Source organism: Pomacea canaliculata, linkage group LG9 (assembly GCF_003073045.1).
Source record: "Pomacea canaliculata isolate SZHN2017 linkage group LG9, ASM307304v1, whole genome shotgun sequence".
NCBI classification, from domain to species: domain Eukaryota; kingdom Metazoa; phylum Mollusca; class Gastropoda; order Architaenioglossa; family Ampullariidae; genus Pomacea; species Pomacea canaliculata.
The window spans coordinates 11,422,723-11,443,702 of record NC_037598.1 but is presented as its reverse complement, the minus strand read 5'-3'; the positions used below and the strand labels follow the sequence as shown (position 1 = coordinate 11,443,702).

At 39.7% G+C, this 20,980-nt stretch overlaps 1 protein-coding gene across 1 annotated transcript in view; it reads left to right on the top strand.

Annotated features, from left to right (window-relative positions):
• Positions 1-204: 204 nt before the first annotated feature.
• Positions 205-20,980, top strand: part of LOC112572370 (MIP-related peptides-like) — a 41,839-nt gene continuing 21,063 nt past the window's right edge. Inside the window, 1 exon segment of the mRNA XM_025252010.1 lies at positions 205-615. The gene's annotated coding sequence lies outside the window, so the exon portion shown is untranslated.

Below are 20,980 nucleotides of genomic sequence, written 5' to 3'. Positions count from 1 at the left end.
TCCAAGAAAAATCTTCCTATCTTCCCACACAGAAATGGCGTTCGGAATTCTAACCGACGACGTGAAACGTAACGGCTACTGTGACGTCTTTCTGCCGTGCCCTTCTCCTCCTCCGCCTCCTTCTCCGCTCACGTGACCTCATCGTCATACGCGCAGGCTTCTTGTCATGCACGTGCACTCCATATAAAGGAATGATTGACATGGAGTAAGTCCTTATACTCCAGGAGCGCGCGGCCTGCACATCCACCATCCTGCAAGCGCGCGTGTGGGTGACAACCGCATTAGAGAGAGTCAGCAGCGAGCTGCAGCAGAGACAGAGAGAGAGAGAGGAGGGGAAGAGAAAGAAAAAAATCAAGGAAAGTGAGAATAAAAGATGTGCGAGAAAAAGCAGTAGAAGAGCTAACGACAGACCCTAGCGCTGATCACTTGTCCAACTCGCCTCGCCGTCGCGGTGCTTGATCAGCGCGGCTGTTCCTTCCCCCTCCCTCCGCTGCTCCAGTATATTGAACACAGAAAGCTCGGCAGCAGACGACGAGGGAGCGACGACAGCTGGCTTTCCCTGGCCAGCAATCACTTTTTTTAATTTTCGCTGCGGCCATCAGAGAAAAGCAGAAGGTAAGTTTTGCCCCATTCTTCTCTCACTCATCACCACCATCTCGAAATCATCTTCGGCATCATTCGACCAATCGCTTTCACTGTCATCTTTTACATTCGTCATTTTCTAGATTTAAATAAAATACTTCTTATTTCTTTAATACTTTTTTTGAGTTCTCTTTTTCTCAACTTTTTTCACATGATTTATTTCAGCCCATATCCTTTAATGTCATTTTCTTTTCCAACTCCTATTTTCAACTTCAGTTTCCTTTGTTTGAAGATTTTACTTCTGTTCAAAAACTTGAAAAAAGAAATTAAAGAACACATTTTAAGTTTCAATCTCTGACAGTATGACATCAATAAAGCTGTATTTTTCTATTATTCATCATTACTGCGTTCCTTTTTATGTTTTATCTGCTCTTTCATCTTTTCTCTGAAATCCTTTAGCATTCAATATAAGAGCGAAACTAATATTGTGGAGGGGTAGAGTTATATCTGCAGAAGCCATTACTACCTGAACGATGCCACCTGGCACTCCTTACCTCTGTCGATGCCCAGATCGGTTTCAGGGGCAGTTTCCTGTTTTCTTGCTGTAGTTGTCTTTAAGAGTGAAGTTTGCGGAATGGTGAAGATTAACATGGTTCCGACTCCTGCAAATATGTCTGCTTAATTATTGTAATTTGAAGATCGAGCAGTTTAATGTTTGATAACTGATAAAGAAAAGTAAAAAAAAAAAAGTGAAATCATCTCTCGGCTTTACATAGTTTCGACTATTTTAAATACTTTTATTGTAAAATCAAGCGGCGATCGCTTGGTTCGAGTCTACAAGTGCGCACAAAGGGAAGATAATCGGAGCGCCATGTCAGGAGGTTAGAAAAGTAGAAAATTGGGAAAACAATATTGTGCGCGCGCTGGTCAAGCGATTTTATGGTCTTTAAAGGAAAGAAAGTCTGGTAAAGGAGAAGAAAGTAAGTTAATAATAACCATTATTTCACAGCAGTAACTGCTACTGCCCGTTGCAACTGTTGCAATAGGATAGATAGATTTATCAAAAATATTTCCATTGGAAAACAATCGTGAATGAATAAATAAATAGAGAAAAATACAAGGAAAAAAGAGGAAGGGAGAAAGAAAGTGTGGAAAACGAATAAAAGAATGAAGACAGAAAGAGAAAGTTTAAAGAAAGGAAAGAAAGAAATAGGCAGAAAGAAAGTGTAAAAAGGAAAGGAAAGAGAGACACGAAAGATAAGTAAGAAAAAATGGTATCAGACAAAATGTTTCAGGAACGCGGGACTAAAGAAACGAGAACAGAAAGAAAGAGAAGAAATACTAACAGACTTTCACGTTTTGAACACGAATTCTTTATCTAGTTATTGTATACACACTGGGTGACAGACGACTGATGTGTCTGTTCTGAGTTTTTTTGGTCAAATGTCCGCCTATGGATTGGGGATGATGCCTGGATCGAGTCTGATTCATTCATTCACGTTTTTCTTCCTCTCTGTCATGCGAATAATTTTTGTTTTTTATTTCCTTCTATCCCAAGACAATATTTTTCACCTTTAAAAAAATAACCTTATGATCGGAACATACTTCTGATCGTTAGCAATGTGAGAAAGTTAACCTGTTGGTTCAAAGTTTAGCCATCATGCGCGGTGACGAGAGTGTGAGATGACCACGTGACTGTTCACGCGTTCTCGCGAGAGCAGGCTGCGTGCAAACCGTTGAGTTCACCAGACAGTTAATTGCACATGCGTCTTACCGCTGCTGGGGTTCCACACATCGTTAACCTGTCTGACATCATCAGTTCGTCACAGCCGCTCTGGAACGCGGACAAGCGTGGTTCTGCTTCCGGGTTCGAGGGTCGTGTCATTCTTGGGGCAAGGGGATTTCCCTACCTTGGTTTCTATCCATCTATCTAGCTAGATATTTGCACCTGTGTAACACATAGGTAATGAGTTTGTCAAGAGAGTTTTTCAGAAAACTTCTTCAGATCAGATAAATGATAAAAATTGAACTGACTAAAGCTTATTAATTAGGCACCAAGCCTAATACATTTAAAATGTATATACATTTAAAAACTACAGACTCTTTTCATCTGGACGGGCATGTTTGTGCATATAGAGTATATGAGAAATGATGGCTGTTTGCCTCATTTATTATGTGAATAAATGAATAAATGGGTGACTGATGGCTGGGCTCTGATTCCGAGTTCTGATCACAGACCGGCTGATTTTCTCCTTTCTAAAACATTTCGTTTGTTTTCTATGTGTGTCATTAACATTTTTTTAAATATTATTTCTTTCATTTCCTGATATATATCTTATCGTCTCAAATGTAAATTCTATAACACGATAGGAGCCGAAAAAATTGCTGATGCGCGGTTTTAGCGAATCTATCAATTTTATTTTTGATTTTTACAATAAGGGTGTTTCTTTTATGTGTCGTGTACAATATCTATTGATGAGCTGAATTCATCTCTTAAGGTAAAAGAAAACAGAGCGGTTACTCGAGTGCAGAACAGCTTATTATTGCTGGTACCGTCTGATTTGCAGATAACATTAGATATAGTGAGATTAAATACGAGCGAGAGAAAGAGAAGAGCCAAGGCTGAAATATGAGTTACCGAAAATAACTGGAACTTTCAGAGCAGTCCGAAATTACAGAATCGACCATGAATGGACACCGCGCCGAGAATGTATACAATGGTTAGAACCACTTGCAGACCGGTCAGGTCGAATAGTCCGAGAACCTCTCCAGTCCTGACAGACGCTGCTGACCTGCCAGGGGTGATTACCCGAGACGAAAAGGGAGAGCACCACAAGAGCCATTAATGTTAAAGTGACCCATGACCGTCGATAGTAACTGTCTACATTTTACTCTCGCTAAGGCGAGAACTCTTTGCTAACTTGTCCGTACAAAACTTTGTAGAATTCACAGCAATTTTTTTTCTTTGCCTGTGTCAATTTTCCTTTTGACTTTTTTTGGTGCTGTATTGCTTTTCTTCTTCGATTATCTCCCTTTTTAAGTCCCTTCGCGGCGATGATAAATTATTATGAGTTTAGATAAGTAGGTTTTCAAAAAAAGAAAAAAATACAGAATACAGACTGGGAAGGCTTTGCAAATACAATATGTGGAAAATGTTTAAAGCTTTCAAAAGTATGAAGTAGAAAGAAGGCAGAAGCGAACGAAGGATAGTCTCACACTGTATAGTTCAAACACTTTTCAAAAAGTCTCAAGATACGAATCTTTTATGATAAAGAAGTAAATTTTTCCCTGTGACACTACGACTCAACCTATTGATCGAGGACCGATTCCAAAAAGATTTGAACAACCTAACTTACTTAAAGCTGCCTGTTTCTTTTGTGATCCTTTATTTTAAGAGCTGTTTTACACTCAAGTGTTGTACTTAAAACAACATTTCTGACTTGTTCGTTGTGAAATACTTGTAAACTAAGAGTCTAAAGAGGAAGAGAAATAATAATAAAAAAAGATTTCTGGTAGAAAACACAGTCATGCCACTTGCAATCGAAACCGAACGGAAGCACTGAACTTAAGAAATTCAAATAGAACCACGAGGACGTCTGCGATTGAAACATCACACAATCTCGGTGAGACGGAATATGACCCCAAAAAATTGATAGAAATAGAATGTTAAGCATGCACTGCTGTTAAAAATCGTGTCGGCTGTAATTTTACAACAACCCACGAAGGCAAGACTCATTATCTCTTTTCCTCCGCAGAACATTTTTTTTGAAAAACCAGTCAGAACAATTACTCGAATTCTCCTTTTTTCTACCTGTCCTCTTAACCAAGGACTAATGATAAAATAATAAAATTAATATCAGAAGCTGTAGTTTTGTAATAAATATCCGAGCTGTGGTTTTAAATAAGGTAGATCTCTCATTTCATGTCATGAGCGAAAAAAAAAAAAAAGGATGAGGGGAGGTAAGCGCAAGGGAGGGAATGCGCTGGAAAACGTACAAAGAGCAACTACCCACGTTAATTATTCTTCATTTTCTCCCCTTTTTATGCACCAATATCACGTTCCTTGTTGCCGAGTCCCTTCCTCGGTCGATGCCCGATAATCTTATGGGTGGTCAGAGACGAAGAGCTGCCTCGGCGGGAACATTTATGACGCCGCGCTGGTGCTGTGACGTGCACGCACGCGGGGTGGCGGGAAAAGTGGCCTTTAGCCACGTGACGAGGCGATTCTGTCTACCTCCCTCCGCGCCCATGCCCTGACCAGTCAGCCTTAACTGATTTGGTGAGCCGCTGTTAACTACAGCTCCAAAAAAAAACAACAACATAAAACATAAAAAAACACCTGCATGAATGCCGACCTGTGATAAGTGTCTGAAACAGCTTGACTGTGTTTTTGCCAAGCATGTCATCAAAAAGGAAGGAAAAAGGTATAAAAGGAATACAGTCTGTTTTTAATTCTTTGCCTTGCAGCTCAGCACTCAAAGATATTTGTCTGTCCGTCCGTCAGTCATTCAGTCCGTCCGTCCGTCCAACTGACCGACTCTCTAACGGTCTTTAGCCGTTTTTAAATTTTCCCCTTCGATCCCGTATGCGGTGCACGAATCAACTGTTTTCTAAATGGCTGAAAGAAAATAATTGGAATTATTACTGTGGCTTCAATTTTATCTGGTGAATTTTACATTATTTTTAGAATTGAAATCTGTGTGTTACCATGTCAATCGGGTCCGTGAGTGTGGGTGTGGACTTTGAGATCTCTATTGGAAAAATCAAACGCTCAAAAAAATAGTTTTAAAAACCAGAGCAAACTTGGGATTTTTAACCGAGTTTTTTTTAAAACTGATAGTCTCGGCGCGACAGAAGATGAAGTTCTCTCGTGGCTGCAAGCCTGTTGTATCCTGGCAAAAACAATTTTATCGAGGAAGAAAAAGCATATTGAGGGTTTTGTGTTAAGTCAGCAACCAAAGTTTTTTTCTTCGCGCTGCCATCCTTCCTTTAGAGAAGCACTTCATGCCCTTGAGTCAGATTCCACTTTCCATTGAAGAAACAAAGACACCGGCTCTCCATTTTTCGTTTTTGTACATTTACTTACATGAATGTTTTTCTAGTATCTGCCAACAGAGCTTTAAGTATACTAGTTCCCTGAATTGTTTCTTCATGCTTCACTTTTCACACGAGCAGATGTTATTTTTTCCAACAGACTCGCAAGCATGCAGAAATAACTGTGAATGTTACATTTTGTTTCAGCACTGAAATTTCATGCAATTTAATTCGAAGAAGAAGTCCAATCTTCTCTTTTCACTCTCAAAATCTTCTTTGCTGCAGTAGGTACTCGTTTTGAGCAAAAACTGAGTTGATAATTCTCATGTCGTCCCAAAATAGAAACCTCTTCCCTCACCATGACCAGAAAGAATGACGTCCAGAGACAAAAATTAATGTCCCAACACTACCATTGGTTGCAGCTTTGCAGCTAAAGATAATCGGGTACTGGCGATAACCCGGTATTTTCAAACCATTTTACAACCTGGTAGAGGCTTCAGTTTCTAAAGTTAAAGAATCAGGCGTGGTGTAATCAAGTTCCTGTACTAAAACCGTAAAAGGGGACGCAAGACTATTCAAAAGGTTCTGCTCTCCAACCATACTTTTCTTCTGCTTTTACGTCCAAGAAATAAGAGGACGACAACCGTCGCTCCTACAACATCTGGTCGCAAACATTGGGATTCGACCAGTGATGTTTGCAAGCGGTCGTAACTAAAACCGCACGGAGAAGTCAAATTAACGACTGCCTAGCATGGTGCTTGTGTCTTCTGGGCAAACTCTAGTCTTTGGCTCGTGGTAGGGTCGGAGGGAAAAGCAGCCAGCGCCTCCCACCGTCCATCATCTCTTGGGAGCCGGGTCTTTGTAATCCGCACGCTGCTCGCAACAGGATGACAGTTTGCTGGTTGCAGAGCGACGATGACAAGGTGACAAACGGCCTTGCTTTTTTTCTCTTTTAATCTTGGACTCAGGTTGAGCTTGCTAGAGGAAAGGGAGATTTTAGCACGTTTCTCCATTTTTAAAAAATGAAATTCCTGATAGCTGAAAACATGGAGATGCTGAAAATTTTGTCTCCCAAATTTCCCCCTGAACATGACTCTGATATTCTGATAATGTATACGTAAACCCTTTCAACAATTTTGCTCTTTGCTCATATTCTGATCATCGAATTCTCAGCATTCCCAATATACTGTTTTGGTGAACGAGACTTTTCCTATTCTGCTTTGAAGTGGAATTTTCTTCCTAATGATCTTCGTCACATTGACTCTAACAAACATTGAAAGCTTTCAAGATGTACCTCTTAAAGAAGTACTTTTCCCAGTACTTTTGCATTATTTTGGTCGGGTTCAACAAGTCTTCTCATTACTGTTGCGAAATAGCAGTGAATTAAAAAATATATAGTGCGACCTGTTTTACCCTCGTCACTAGAAATACAAAATTTCTTTGTAGCTCCAAGCTTGACTGAATAAATGTCGCTTGTGTGAAAACGAATTTTTTTTTCAACATTAAGAAACATCAAGAGAAATACTCATTTGGTCATCATTTTCTAAAGAAAACAGATATCTAGAGTGCTGTATACCAAGTAACTTCTGTCTGACTGCTAAAAAAAGGATTCAATAAAGTAATCCTGTCCATGTTATAAATGTGACGATTATGGGGACTCAAGATATGGTATTGAACCACTGGGCCAATCCTAACAAGCATCATTGTCTTTTCCAAGCAATATTAAGCATAAATTTCAAGGACCAGTGGGGGAAAAAAACACACAGTCCACAAACAACTTATTAATTTTCATGTTTCAGATGACAAAGTACATGGCTAGTACATCCCCTTCCCCTGACAGAAGTTCTTTGATTCAAACATTTTGCAACCAACTCTTTCGATGACACTTACATTCTGTGGTCAGTACTCATCGATTCGTTATTTCTAAGAAAACTGAAGCTGAAGCTGAGCGCTAGTTCTCACTCTGTCACCTCCACCTACCAATCACATGTCGACTCCCATCACCCAGACACGCGCAGCTGCTGTAGCAGGAGGCTTCGCGGAGTCCATGTAGTCACAGAGCGGAAAATAACAAGTTCACCGCGTCTAACAATACACCTTCATCCTGTTTGAAGGCGGCCATAATGCGCATGCGCACTAAGTCAGACTCAGTTCCATTATTCAAGCCGCCCGCGCTTTATGTTTTGTTCCGAATAAAGAATAAAGGTCTTTATAATAATAATAATGGCTCGGGAGGGCGTTGATCTCTACAGAAAATCGCTGAAAAAGATATCCATCTCGTGCGAAGAAAAAAAAATGTAAAGCTAACGCAAGAAGAATGAACTGCAATGCGAACTTTTCCAAACACGCCTCCTCATTAAAGATCTCGCATAAGCTTCGAGTGTTTCTATCCGGGAAATTGCATATTGCTAATAAACCAGTCAGAACGAGTTTAATAAATTTACGTGAACAGCGAAAAGGGATATTTTTGTGATTTTATTTTTGCCCCCGGCTAGTTATTTCATATTTGCAGTTATTTTTATGCTTCTTATTTTTCCAGGGCATGTAATGTATGGCAGGGAATTACATGCTGACCTAGGTGAAAACACCCCCTGTTCCCATCACACTTACAACAGATCTTTACAGTGGCAGTATGTAAAACTGCCTCCAAATTACATATTCCTAACAAGCTAATCAGAAGAAAGACACTGTATATTTCTTAACAAAGTATTGTAAAGAGAAATTGTGTAGTTTTAATCGTACTTTTTAAAGGTACGCAGGACACATATAAACATGTAAAAAAATGTAAAAGCGTTATTTAATAAAATATGTTGTTGATAATAGGAGATAGATGATATGTTGTTAGATAATATGTGCTTAACCCCAGTTAATATGCCCTTAAAGTGTGAGGTCACAGGCTTTGTATCAGAAAATAAAAACATCAAAGAAGCATTTTGACAAACCAAACTGCAGTTTCTGCACACTTCAGGCACGCTCTGTCCATCATATTTCGATCGACTCTGAAATTCTCTTCGCTCAGCAAACAATGAAGATCGTCGAAAACTTTTCTAAATATTTTGCGCAAACTCGGAAAGTATAATAATCAAACTGTCCTATTCATTGTACCCTGTGAATAGTCATACACGTTAAATGATTTTACACCCACAAACATTGAATCGCAATTAAATGTCTCGATCATCAGATTCCACGTGTGCCTTTCTCAGTGTCATGAGCAAAGCATACTTTACAAATATACAGAAATATGGATAACTTCACAGGCGATGATAGCTGTGCATGTGTAAATTGTGTAAAGGTGTCCATATAAACAATTTTATTACAAAAATGGAGAGGTTTGCACTCAGTCTTTAAAATAATGTCTGGTTATTCTTTCAACACACTTTCCCATTTTCTTCTAAATCCTTATTACCTCCCTTATGTTCTTCGTCGCTGCCGTGAATGATGAGCAGGAGAAGCACTAATCCTCTTGTACGATTACCTACCTTTGTTCGTTAATGTCATCTTTATCCTTTAAGATGAGCTGGAGATACAAAATGTCCGCTCACCTCGAGCTAAATGTGTCATTGAAGGGTAGGGAGATTTTGTGAAGACTTTGTCCTCCCATTCCCTTGCCCTTCCCTTCTTCTTTTAATGTTGTCTGCAGAGTTGTTGAGATGGAGATAACCTCCCTTGTTCTGTTATCTGCTCTTGTTCTATGACAGGCCATTGCACGTCTGTTCGTAGGCAATAAAGTTTTTTTGGATAAAGATATTGATATTTATTTTGTTGACACCGAATATAGGCTTGATTTTTGTAAATAATTAAGCTATAATTTTATGTAGCTTAATTTTCTTTTACCAGTGTTATATTTTTGTAATATTTACAGTTTATCAGTTTATCATCACTTGTAGTCAACGCTCGTGTGTCTTAGCATATTGTATCATAGTTTATTTTAAAATTATGCTACTTTCAAAACCTTTAAAAATATATATTGACAAGCACAATATTTTTAAAGTGTTTGTTGAGACCAATGTACAGCAAAATAAAAATTGCATCATTTTATTCTGATAAAAATTTTCTGGGATAGTAAGATCTCTTCCTTCATGGAAGAGTTTTAAGTCAGACAGGGCTGAAAAAAGTTTTTTCGATTCATAAATATTTCTTCTCGTGTGTTCCGGTTAAATGCTTAGTGGAACTCAATTATTTTTGATGACAGAATTGTGTTTAGTATAATACTATTTTCTGGTATCTGAGTGAATAAACCCTCCACCATTTTCAGAACCACATTTGAAAACATCTCCTTACACGGCAAGGAATCAAACCTACAAACACTGTACAATGTACATGAATACATTGTTGTTGTCAAGGATACAACTAGTGTCATATCTATAGACTCCTCACAATCTTGACCTTTGTCTCCGTTTGAAATGACTTGCTTAGCTGTTACACAGTCTTTTCGTTAATACAACAGACGCCTTTGACTAAAATTCTTCAATGCGAGAATCAAATGTTTTCTTTAAGACATTTGGTGTTTGCATCCCTATGTTTCCACATCGCTGGGTTCAGAACTCGTTTCGGGCCATCTGTTCTCAGGGCTGCCCATCCGTTTTTTTCCCGGTACTCCGATTTCTTCCACCTCCCTCTACCCTCACAGTGCGAAATTACATCTATTTCAAACATTTTCCTGCCAAAGCAACCAACCACAACTGACACTGAATTAAACACTGTATCCTTCCACCTCCCCAACAAAAAGAGTGCCTTTGTTCTGTGTTTTTTAAAGTCTTTTAAATCTCTTTTTTGACGACGGCTGATAGACAGTTGCTGCATCAGAAGGTGACATAATGGCTCTCGTACTTCGGGTACGTTAACCGATTTCGCTCCTGGGTGGTTCCAGAAGACACTGGCGGGGGCGAAGCAGCTAAAAGTTTGAAAAACATAATCTTTCCTTTGAGAGAAATAGCCAGGGGTAGAGAAGTGGGAAGCCAACAGGAGGAACTGGGAGAGAAAAGTTTAATGGTCCCTGCCTGTGGGTAGAGCGAATCCTTGTAAAACTAATGTGGCATGAATGTGGTTGGTTTCCTAGTTAAATCCTGTCAGTGAATGTCTACAATTCTTTTGACTGCCCGAGTGCGCTTCCTCTCCTTGGCCAAGCAAGTGAAAAACGGCAAATTATCTCCCTGTTCGCTTTTCAGTTGCATGAGACTATCTTATTCCTACACTAAGTCGGTCTTAGACGTTCTGCTTCCCTCCTGCAGAAACCGTACTCCGAGATGAGGAAAACCAAACTTTTCCAAGCTCCCAGTAATAAAGCTAATTTATTCTATATTTACTTACTCTTTCTTTAGCATTTCTGTTTGCTCACTGATATCGGTGAGTGATCATCTTTATGTTTGACAAAAACCGACTTTCCGTCAAAATAAAATACATGAAATACTAATTTTTAAGCTTTTTGTAATGATGCTTTTCTACTTTTTTTTAAAAATTTATTCCCTAGAAATTTTTTTTTAAAGTTATGGATTATGTGGTATTGAAATATGTTCTTTTTAAATTTATTTATCCTGACTGCTTTATGGTCTGGTTGGCTGGCCACAGCAGTAGCGTGCTTTTAAAGAGTTTGTACACAGGAGCGAGCATGTGCATGCGCATGCGCTAACACGCACAAACTCCCACGCGCTTAAGGGGATAGAATATGAGAGATTCAATGAGGAATTACAGGAAGCAAAAACGCGAATTAATTTTTTTTAAGGGCTAATACAGTCTTTTGAGAAAAAAAAACTTTAAATGGTTTTAGATGAAATCTCTTCTCACTTAACTGCCCTTGCTCTTTACTGTTCTTATTTTCCTCTACAAGCCAGAGGTCAAAGTCGAGGCTTTAAATGCTCATGCAACAATAAAAACTCCACAACTAACAACGGCAACTGCATTTAGTAATATTTTTAGTAGTGAACATTTTTCGAAGATTTCAAGAAAAATATCCGAAACATCCTCTTAAAGCTTGTACAAGAGTTGTCTGAATCTCCAACCATGAAGTACTTTTTTTTATTATTGATTACACTTTGCATCATGCTTACCTCCCTTTATCTTCGGATTGTATTAGTCTTTCGTTGGGTTTTTCTGTTAATGTGATTCGAGCCCCTCATTGTAGATGCAGGTATTCCAGCTGGTGTACCCAGACATTAAGAATAATGTATTTCAAATAGTGACGTGGACGACCAGAGTAATTCTGCCACAGTCGTGTGGGTGGACATTAGTGAGGGTCGACGACCACCTGCAATGCAATCTCAGAATCCTGCAACAGAAATTCGTTTTCAAAGCCTTTTTTACAGTCCATTTCAAAGTTTTTCAAGTCGGTTGGACCGTCAGAGCTAACTCGGATTTCAACAAATGTGCGGGTGGGTGTAGTTGCACGGATTGCTGTGACGTCACTGGGTCAGTCGGGTTGCTTGGATGGGGACGTAGTCCATGGGGTAAGAGCCACATCACTTGGATGCAGCTGATATACAAGCATTTGAACAGTGCAGTTTAAGTGATGTAAGACTTACAAAAATAATTATTGAACATAACATAAATCAGGAAATCATGCTATACTTTTTTGAATAAAAACCCGAGTTTAGCTAGAAAGAGTTGAGCAAACTGGAGAAGACTGGCGTAACACAGGAAGCCTTTCCTATCAAACTGTATCTCCTATATCACGAATTAAGTTTGCTTTCCTTCACGAAACTGTACAGAACGCCGGCAACCTGTGTTTTAGACACGATTGTAAGTAAGCAAAACCTGAAATTTTGAGCAAAAAATAGTTTCGAACTTCAGTATTCTTCTTTAAGCCGATCTTATCATTTCACTTGCCTTTTCCTTTAATGTCATGTTTGAATGAATCAGTATTTAACTCTGGCATGAACTCGAAACCCAAATTCCATATGCAATGTCTCAGGATTCTGAGCTCCTGACTTCCGCCCGTCATTTTTCTTCACACGCTTATCTGGAGTGCACTCCCTTACAATGCATCCTTGTCGCAAAACTGGACGATAGGGAAGGTGGGGTTTGAACAAACAAATTTTCTTCCAATTAAACTATGCGTGGAGACAGTAATCGACTGGTTTTCAATGTCCTTTTTTAAATCTTTGGTGGCTACTAGTTTTGCACGCAAACCACGAAGCAAAGACCTAAAAGGACATGCCATCATTAACTGTTTTTTCCCTCGATCAAAGCTTTATCTGCAAAAGTCGGTGTGTACTCCGCTCACGCGAGGAAAACTCGTGCAGCATTTTCTAAAAATATTTTTCTGGCAACATCCGAGAAAAACTGTGTAAATCTCGTTGTTTCAAAAAAAGTTTTTAAATGAGATATCAGCGCATGAATACTTTTTTTGTAACTTTTCTCACTCGTTCACATACACACTCACACATACACACACGCACGCACGCATTCATGACTTGGACACAAGCAAGTACGAATATATTTCAAAGGTTTCTCTTAGACTGTTCAAATCCTGACTTCTTCAGATTTCTTCTAGCGCTTAAATTTCTCTAAAGAACAAAGATGGTTTGGGGGGTTAAGGGAAAAAAGTTCCTTCAAAGGAAGCCTTTTTTTTGGTCACATCTCAATCTAATTTCTCCCAGACTCTTCCGGAGGCGTTGATCCTGTTTCTGGTTGGTTGACCTGCCGCAACAGGTTTCCTTGGCTCCTGCAATACTGTAAGTGCTCCCTCCTGGTCCCTACTTCATAAAGGAGCGTCCAAGTGAACCGTCCCTCCCGCCCCTGCCCCCCTTTTCCATAGTCATGCAACATAACCTTTTATCCCTCCTTAGGGAAGTCTTTAGAGCTTTCTCCTGGGCTGTTCTTGGATTAGCTTGACCTCTCCAGCAAACACGGTGTCATGTCCGGTTTGTCTGTAAACAGGAAAAGATGTTAATGGCGGTAGAAGCAAGCTGTCTCTTCCCGTCGACAGCCCAGCGTGTGTGAGAGAGATATTAGCCTAAAGTAGCCAACTGTTGGCTTCGGTAAAAAAAATTAAAAAAAAAAGGATCAGACCTCATGTACGGATTAAAAGTCTTGGGTGAGACAGGTCTCCCGCTGACCAGGGAGTGACATTATCAAGGCTGATGTGGAAAGCAAATGGTGTTGTCGGAATCAAGTCAATGGGGTGCCATTGTTGTTTGGTTGAGTTATTCGATCTCTAAGTGCTTCCCCACCCACAGATGCTTTCACACTAAGGGAAGTGACAAGGAGGAATGTGTACCCGAAGAACACGCACCCCGCTATCAGTGGTCAGTCGTGTAAACATGTATTCACATCTACAGGGTGTCCTCTGATACGAGGTCGAAGGTCCTTTTTGTTCTTCGATGGATTGGTGACAAGCTTCAGCAGCTCACTTCATGTCCTCGGTCTGTTCTCTAGGTAGATGCTGAACAGGGGTCGATGTCTTGGTTTATAAGCTCTTACTCCGGATCATCGATAAAAAAAAATATTTCCTTTTCCGACAGAACTAATAATGAGCTCTTGGTACAACAGGGAGCTTTCTGATCGAATGCTAAGATTAAATGCTAATAAATATTATTAGTTGACTACTGGGAATGTACCCTCCAGCTAGGACATCCTCTGGCGTCTATGGCATAAAAGGTATTGGCCTTTTTCCATTAAATACTCGGTGCTGTGTTTGCTTTACCAAGCGAATGACATCAGAGGAAAAATTACTTCAGTTTTTTTTCAAAAGGTTTTGTATTATTATGTAAAAATTTCTGGTCAGTAAGAGCCTCAGAGTGGTGTTGCCTGTCATCGTCGCTGTCTTTTAATCATCGGTTTCCGCATTTTCAAGACTAAAATGATAATCATGAGGTATTTCGTTTATTCTACAAATGATCACATTTTCACATTTTACTCCAACTTTCAGGCGGCGTTTGGCAATACAAAAGTACTTGTCTGGTTCATCGGCTCCTTGCATTGTACTGTAAAGATATTTCGATCAGGAAGGAAGCATTGTTTCCACTGAGAGAGAATAAAGTTCTGTATCCGTGGCCACGTGTCCATGGCGTGATTTTGCCGTTACAAAGCAGCCCTGCTTCATTGTCATCATGACAAAAGCGGTTCTGGCATATTGTTATGATGACAAAGACCGTTCTGTTACATTACAATAGTGATAAAAGTGGCTCTGATCTGACAACATCTCTGTCCGACTTTTTTGGTGTCTTTTCAGAGTTCCACGCTTTCGTTGTCCTTTTCCTGTTTTCTCGATCAAGACCTGAATGACCAGTGTGCACTTTCTGACTTTGATGCCAGATGAATAAGTTTTTTTTAACAGCGGTATAGACCGCTTAGCAGGCACATGGATGTTGTCTTGGAAATGGCATAAGCCTCTTGCAGTGCCGAGCCATCACTGGTGAAATGATCTGCATTTCAAATAGTGAACCATGGCTCCACAGGTCCACCTTATCTTGTCAGTGGAAAGACGAGACAGTTACATATCACGCTGGTAAAAAAAAGATGGCTTTGACTGGCAGTTCTACGATCCTGTCCTCCCTTTCTTTTACACACACATTGGACAAAATATTCGCAACCGCTAGACCATTATGGAAAAAGTGCGTGCAAAACAACCTGTTATTTCTACCACGTGACTGATGAGTCTAGCAGCGACCCCTATAGTTTATCACGATCCTCCTGTCAGCTTGAGAGTCTTCAAGTCACGTGTCGCTCCAGTCAATTTGTATTTGAAGTGTTAGTGTAATAATACTGAATCCTTTGATATCTTTTAAAAAAAAGCTTCCATGCCGTAGTCACTTCAACAATTCTCTTTAGCCACTCAGATATACTTTTATTCTAAAACAGGGTTGGTTACTAAAATTGCATATTTCTAAAAACTGTTAAAATTTGAAAAATTGTCCATTATATGTAAAACAAATGTAAGTAAAACGTGAACACATCAAAATCCATTGAAACCTATATTAAACCTACACTAAAATATTAAACAGCATAACAGAAAAATAACTATTCATCTGTCTTATCTGTATTTATCAGTATCTTAGTCAACAGAATAATTTGATGAATAAAGAAGTTTGAAAATAAAAAAGTCCTCGCAATCAAGCCCCACATTTGCATATCAGACAAGAAAGCCCAGCAGCGATGGTGAACACATAAATAAATATCTCTTGGCGACAGTGTCCTCAACATCCATCATTTTTGCAGACTGGGTTTCCACAGAGAAGAATGGTCGTCTGAGCTCGTGTCGCCGCTCTTCTAATCTTATTCGTGCTCTACAGTTAATCTTGTAGAAAATTGCTGTTAAAAACTGCCCTCTCCTGTCCGCCCTGCACCGAAACCTTGATCCGTTAGCATGTGTGACGTAGAATGTGCATAAAACTGTTTTTCTTTCTCTTTTTCTTTCCTTTGCTCCCTGAGACAGATCGGGTTTTTAAAACTCGGCATTAACGTCCATTTCCTCCGGAAACTCTCGGCAAGTATGTGACATGAATTTAGAAACAAAATGGAAAGCTAATCCAGACACATTGCGTAGAACGCTTTTAAAATTCACGAAGAAAGAGAGAACTTTCGAATCCAGCTTGCCTTTATCTTCCAATTTAAATTTTCAAATCAGGTTTTGACGACAAATCTGTGGTCTTAAAGGCGACGAACCTAGTGACGATATACACTGCATTAAAGGATGTGGACATGAGAAGGATGGACATACTTTGGCCAAAATGGAAAGTGGATTTTTTTCTGTCCGTATGCAACAGGACCTGTCTTGTTACAACTGCGATTGACTGAAATCAAGAATAACAGACTGGCGACACAAATGTGGACTTTGTGTTTGACGAAAGCTCGAAACTGAAATCATCTTCACTGTAATCCTGTAATCCTTCCATCATCTGCTAATTCTTATTCAGCCGCCATGTGCCGGTCAAGGACTGGAATACACAATCAGGGACAAGGAAGTGGAAATGGTGTCCCCTCCCCAACACACACACACACACACAAAATACACACACACACACACCACACACACAAGGAGTACCCCAAGGGTACGAACTCTCCAAGCGACAGACTTACCCCGCGTTTTGCGCAATTATTCGAACTACGACCCGCTGTTTCTTCTTTGTTTGAAGAACACTTGAACAGCGGTTTGATACAATTTTATCGTCTCTTGCGAACCGTAGCCCGGAGGCCAGTTAATGGAACCGCGCACGGCCTCGCGAGACGGTCTCTTCAACGTCTCGCGGTTGTCACGTGGAGCGAGAGTTTGGCGTTGCCGGGACACGGTGCTGTGACTTACGAGACTACAGAAGGGCTGTCCCAGCAAATATATAGAAAGTGCTTGAAAGATGTTTGTCTGCTAAATTTCAATGTAAATGTTTTTAACAGAAGAATGTGATGATTTCATAACCCACTTTGCTATCTCGACCTTTCCTCTTTCGTTTGTTTTTTTTTTTCTTTGGTTTTACTTTTTTTTCTTTCATTTTCTTTCTAGCTCTTTCCTTCCTTATTTTAGTTTTTTCTATTTTATTCTTGCTTTCTTTTCCTTTTTTATTCTTATTTCCTTCTTCTTCCAAGCCTTCTTTCTTTCATTTCCCCATTTCCTTTTGGTTTTTGTTTCACCTGTTTTCTTTCGTTTTCTTTTATAGTCATTGATTCATTAATGTATTCACTCTCTTCAGTCACATTTTTCCCTCGTCTTTTTAAAAACGACTAAAGTGTATAACACCAGCAGCAAAGTAAAAAAAAATTGCTTTTTCCACGTTGTTATAACTTCTCACTTTGTTTCTTTTTTAAGCAAGCTTTGTTTTTAAATCATTAAGTTGCTGAATGAGAGAAAGTCATTTACCTTTTCTTCACAAGTAACTTTACCTTATCTCCATACTAACTAGTATTTTCAAGCTAGACAGAAGGGACTCGGGTTAAATGGAATGAGGAAAGCAGTCTAAATAATGTTAGAACACTAATAATAATAATAATAAAATCACGCTTTTTATCCCAAAGATTCTGACTTTTTGTGGAGAAGCTGCTTGATGGTAGTGATCTCTCGCCATATCCCACGATATTTGAACATTAATCGATGACGAGTTCCATTGATTTCCATAGTTAATTCCAGCTAAATTTACAACTCAGTTTAACATCGTCATGTTTTCTTAACATTCTAACAACTTTGAATTTAATTTCACTATTGACACAATCGAAACCCCCATTTACTCAGCGTTTGAGAGAAAAAACCCTCTGAACTCTAAAGAGTTAACTCTCTTAGTGGTGATAATGAGATGATGTTGATTCTGGCCTTCCTGCTAACATCGCCAGTCGTGGTAATGGTTTATGTCGGTGAAGGCGTGCAATTATTTTTAAAAAAAACTGTTCCTGTAATTTTCCACCATTCCACTGTGTTTTCTCCTCCTCCGAGCGCAGTTAACTCTGTGTTGACGAAATTTGAACAAATACAGATTAAAAGCCTTGCCTGCATACATTATTGACTGATCAATTTGCACATTACAGATGATTGTTTCGGAAATTTTTCATTTTACGACTTTGGCAGCTAGTCTGGCCATAAATGTCGTGTTTCTGAGTGTTTCTCTCTTTTTATTCTTTAACAACTCCAACGAGGGTTTGTTATTCCTTCAGTTTGTCGAATGTGATAAACAAACGGGTAAGGCAGAAACTGGTTCATTTGATTTGTAGTTCCCTTTTTAAAAAAAAAAAATAAATAAAAAAGAAGAAGAAGCTGTAGGGATTTTCAAGAATGTTCTCTTAAAATTACATAGCTGCAGATGCATACAGTGATATGAGTCCCTCTTTCTTACGCAATACACATGGAGACAGTAGGGGAGGGAAGGGTTGATGTAAAGGTAAAGGGAGATAATTACAACTTTAATGGACAGTGCACGAAGAATACCAGAAGAAGGAAACCTTGCGAGAGCAGTAGGAATTCCTCCATCCTTGCTGCGTGCGCATATCTCGCTTTCATGTCACCTAGCAAATTAGCCGCACCCCAGTGGTTTCCGCGCGACGCAACCCTGGCGCCATCTTGCGGAAGGGAAGCGACTGCTGTCAGAAGCTGCAAGAAAGGGAGGGAAGAAAGGAAAGGCGGGGGCCGAGAGACTGGGTAGCGGTACACCCGACACCAACCCATTTTCTCCTGTCAGGGGCGAGCAGCACGCGGAGTGAGATGTCCTGCGATGGACGACTGTTGCCAGCAGTTTGTGGTCATCCTTCGCTTCATTCCCTCCTCCCTCCCTGCCTTCCATCCAAATCAACATCTCCTTCCCTTCAGCATCATCTACTTGTGCGAGGAAATTAAAAGACCTGCGACATTTTGCGCAAGGAGCACGAAGAAGCCTCGTAGGTAACGGCAAGTGGATGGACTGAGGGAAGGGAGTAAAAAGAGAACTAAATCCCACTCTTACACTCTTTGGGGGGCCTGGCAATCATGAATAGTCGTATATGTGGATATTTAGATGGACAGAGGGAGATGATCGCTCTACAGACAGACAAACAGGCAGGTTTCTTGCCGTTTCGATTCTTTAATTTCTTTTTCTGTGAAACACTAATTTTCTAATCTCTGAAACTCTCTAAAACTTTTGGGTGTTTCGACTTTCTCATTTTCAGCCCCCCAATCATTATTATTATATTTTATTTTTTTGAAACAGTCTTGCTGGTGCCGTGGTGGCTCTCAATGACAGTAATTCCCCTTATATGCTGTCACAACATAACGGGCTTCAGCAGGAGTGGAATTCCTTCAAATGCCGAAGCAAATTAGTGAGGTGTCCGAATGCCTGATATCCTGTCTCACATTCCTTGGAATATGCAAATAATTCACTCGGCATTTTTTTTTTCATGAAACCTTTTATTCTTTGTGGGTTCTTCATCATTTTGCATAAGAGTTATTTGGATGGATAAGCTGTCCGCCTGGATAGATTACCAAACGACAAGATTGGAGGAGTTGTTAATCTGTCTTCCTCACTCTCGTTCGATGGGATGAGGGAGCTGTCCTCTGTAACCTCCTCTTATTTATTTGTTTGCTCACTTGACCGACCTACTTCTTCTTCCTTAAAAATTTCATGTTTTGGGGGAGAAAAAAGAAAGACGACTTTAGGCCGAAAAGAAAAAAGTATTCAACTTCGAAATCTGACGACTTTGGAGAAAGGACTAATTCTGTCGGATAAACTTTGTTCACAAAGTTATTCTTACAAAACTAAAAAAATGAAATAATGGATGCAAATAAAAAGGTGCGCAACTCTAAAGACATTGTGGATGAGACCGATCCTTATAAAAAATAATCTCTGTCTCCAAGAACTGACAAACAAAGAAAAGATAATACTGTTTCTTCTTGGGTCTCGGGTCAAGCGCTCTGAGGATTTTAAGTCGACAGAAGGGAGACAAATTGTCTTTTAAACCCTAGCCATACATTTTAAATAGGAATCCCCGACACAAAGTACCCTCTTCACCTCCTCGTGCGCATAGGGGCGTCAGGGCTCAGACGGAGGACACTGCCTGCGTCAGTCGAGGTTGACGACGCCAGCAACAGCGCTGCGACCACGGTCATCGTTGGCAAGGGCGGCAAGACTAACCCTGCCATCCAGAAATTCCTTCTCAATAAGACTTAGAGAGGGGTTTTGAGATTTCTGATGAGATCGGCTGCTGAATTTTGAAAATGTTATGAATATTTAACGGTAGAGTGTCCAAGAAACAAAAGCTGATTTCTTCTAAAGAGACACATACACGAACTTCATCTTATCAGGGTATTTCCCTCATCTTGGCAGTCATTAATTAACGCGGAGCTACCTCAGAAAGACCGTTGGGGATGAGCAGTCTCTTGCTAATACTTTCTCTTCTCGAAGGACTTGTCTTTTTTTTCATTTGCGGTCATTTGCAGCTTTCTTTCAAACCACTCTCAAACTTGAGATGGCCAAATATGTGTGTGCATGTGAGAGAGAAAATTATTTTTATAGATCAGTCTTCAACTAACTCCCTCTACAATTACTTCCAGAGCATAAAATGGGGAAATAAAGATATGAAATAAAGATATGATCCTTCAAGTTTCCCGTTTTGCGGAAATGCGCTTCAATACTCGTGGTTTCTTGTAATCAAGTGCCACAAAATGGGATGACAATATTGGAGGCATTAGACACAATTCCGCGGAAATTCCTATAATCTCTAGCAACAATTTCTGCGACATTGATTCCTTAAAAGATTACTCGTTATCCTCGTCTGTCATTGTGTAAAACATTTAAAAGTTATATTCATTTTCTTTCTATAAAATTTCTCCAATTTTCATCGACAGCGACACATTTCAAGCATTTTTTTTTTCATCAGACATTTTGTCAAACATTCTGCTACGGAGCTTATCTTTTTCTCTTTGTCACTTTGTCTCTTTTCCTGTCAGGTCTTTGTCTTTCTGCTTGTTTCTACTTTT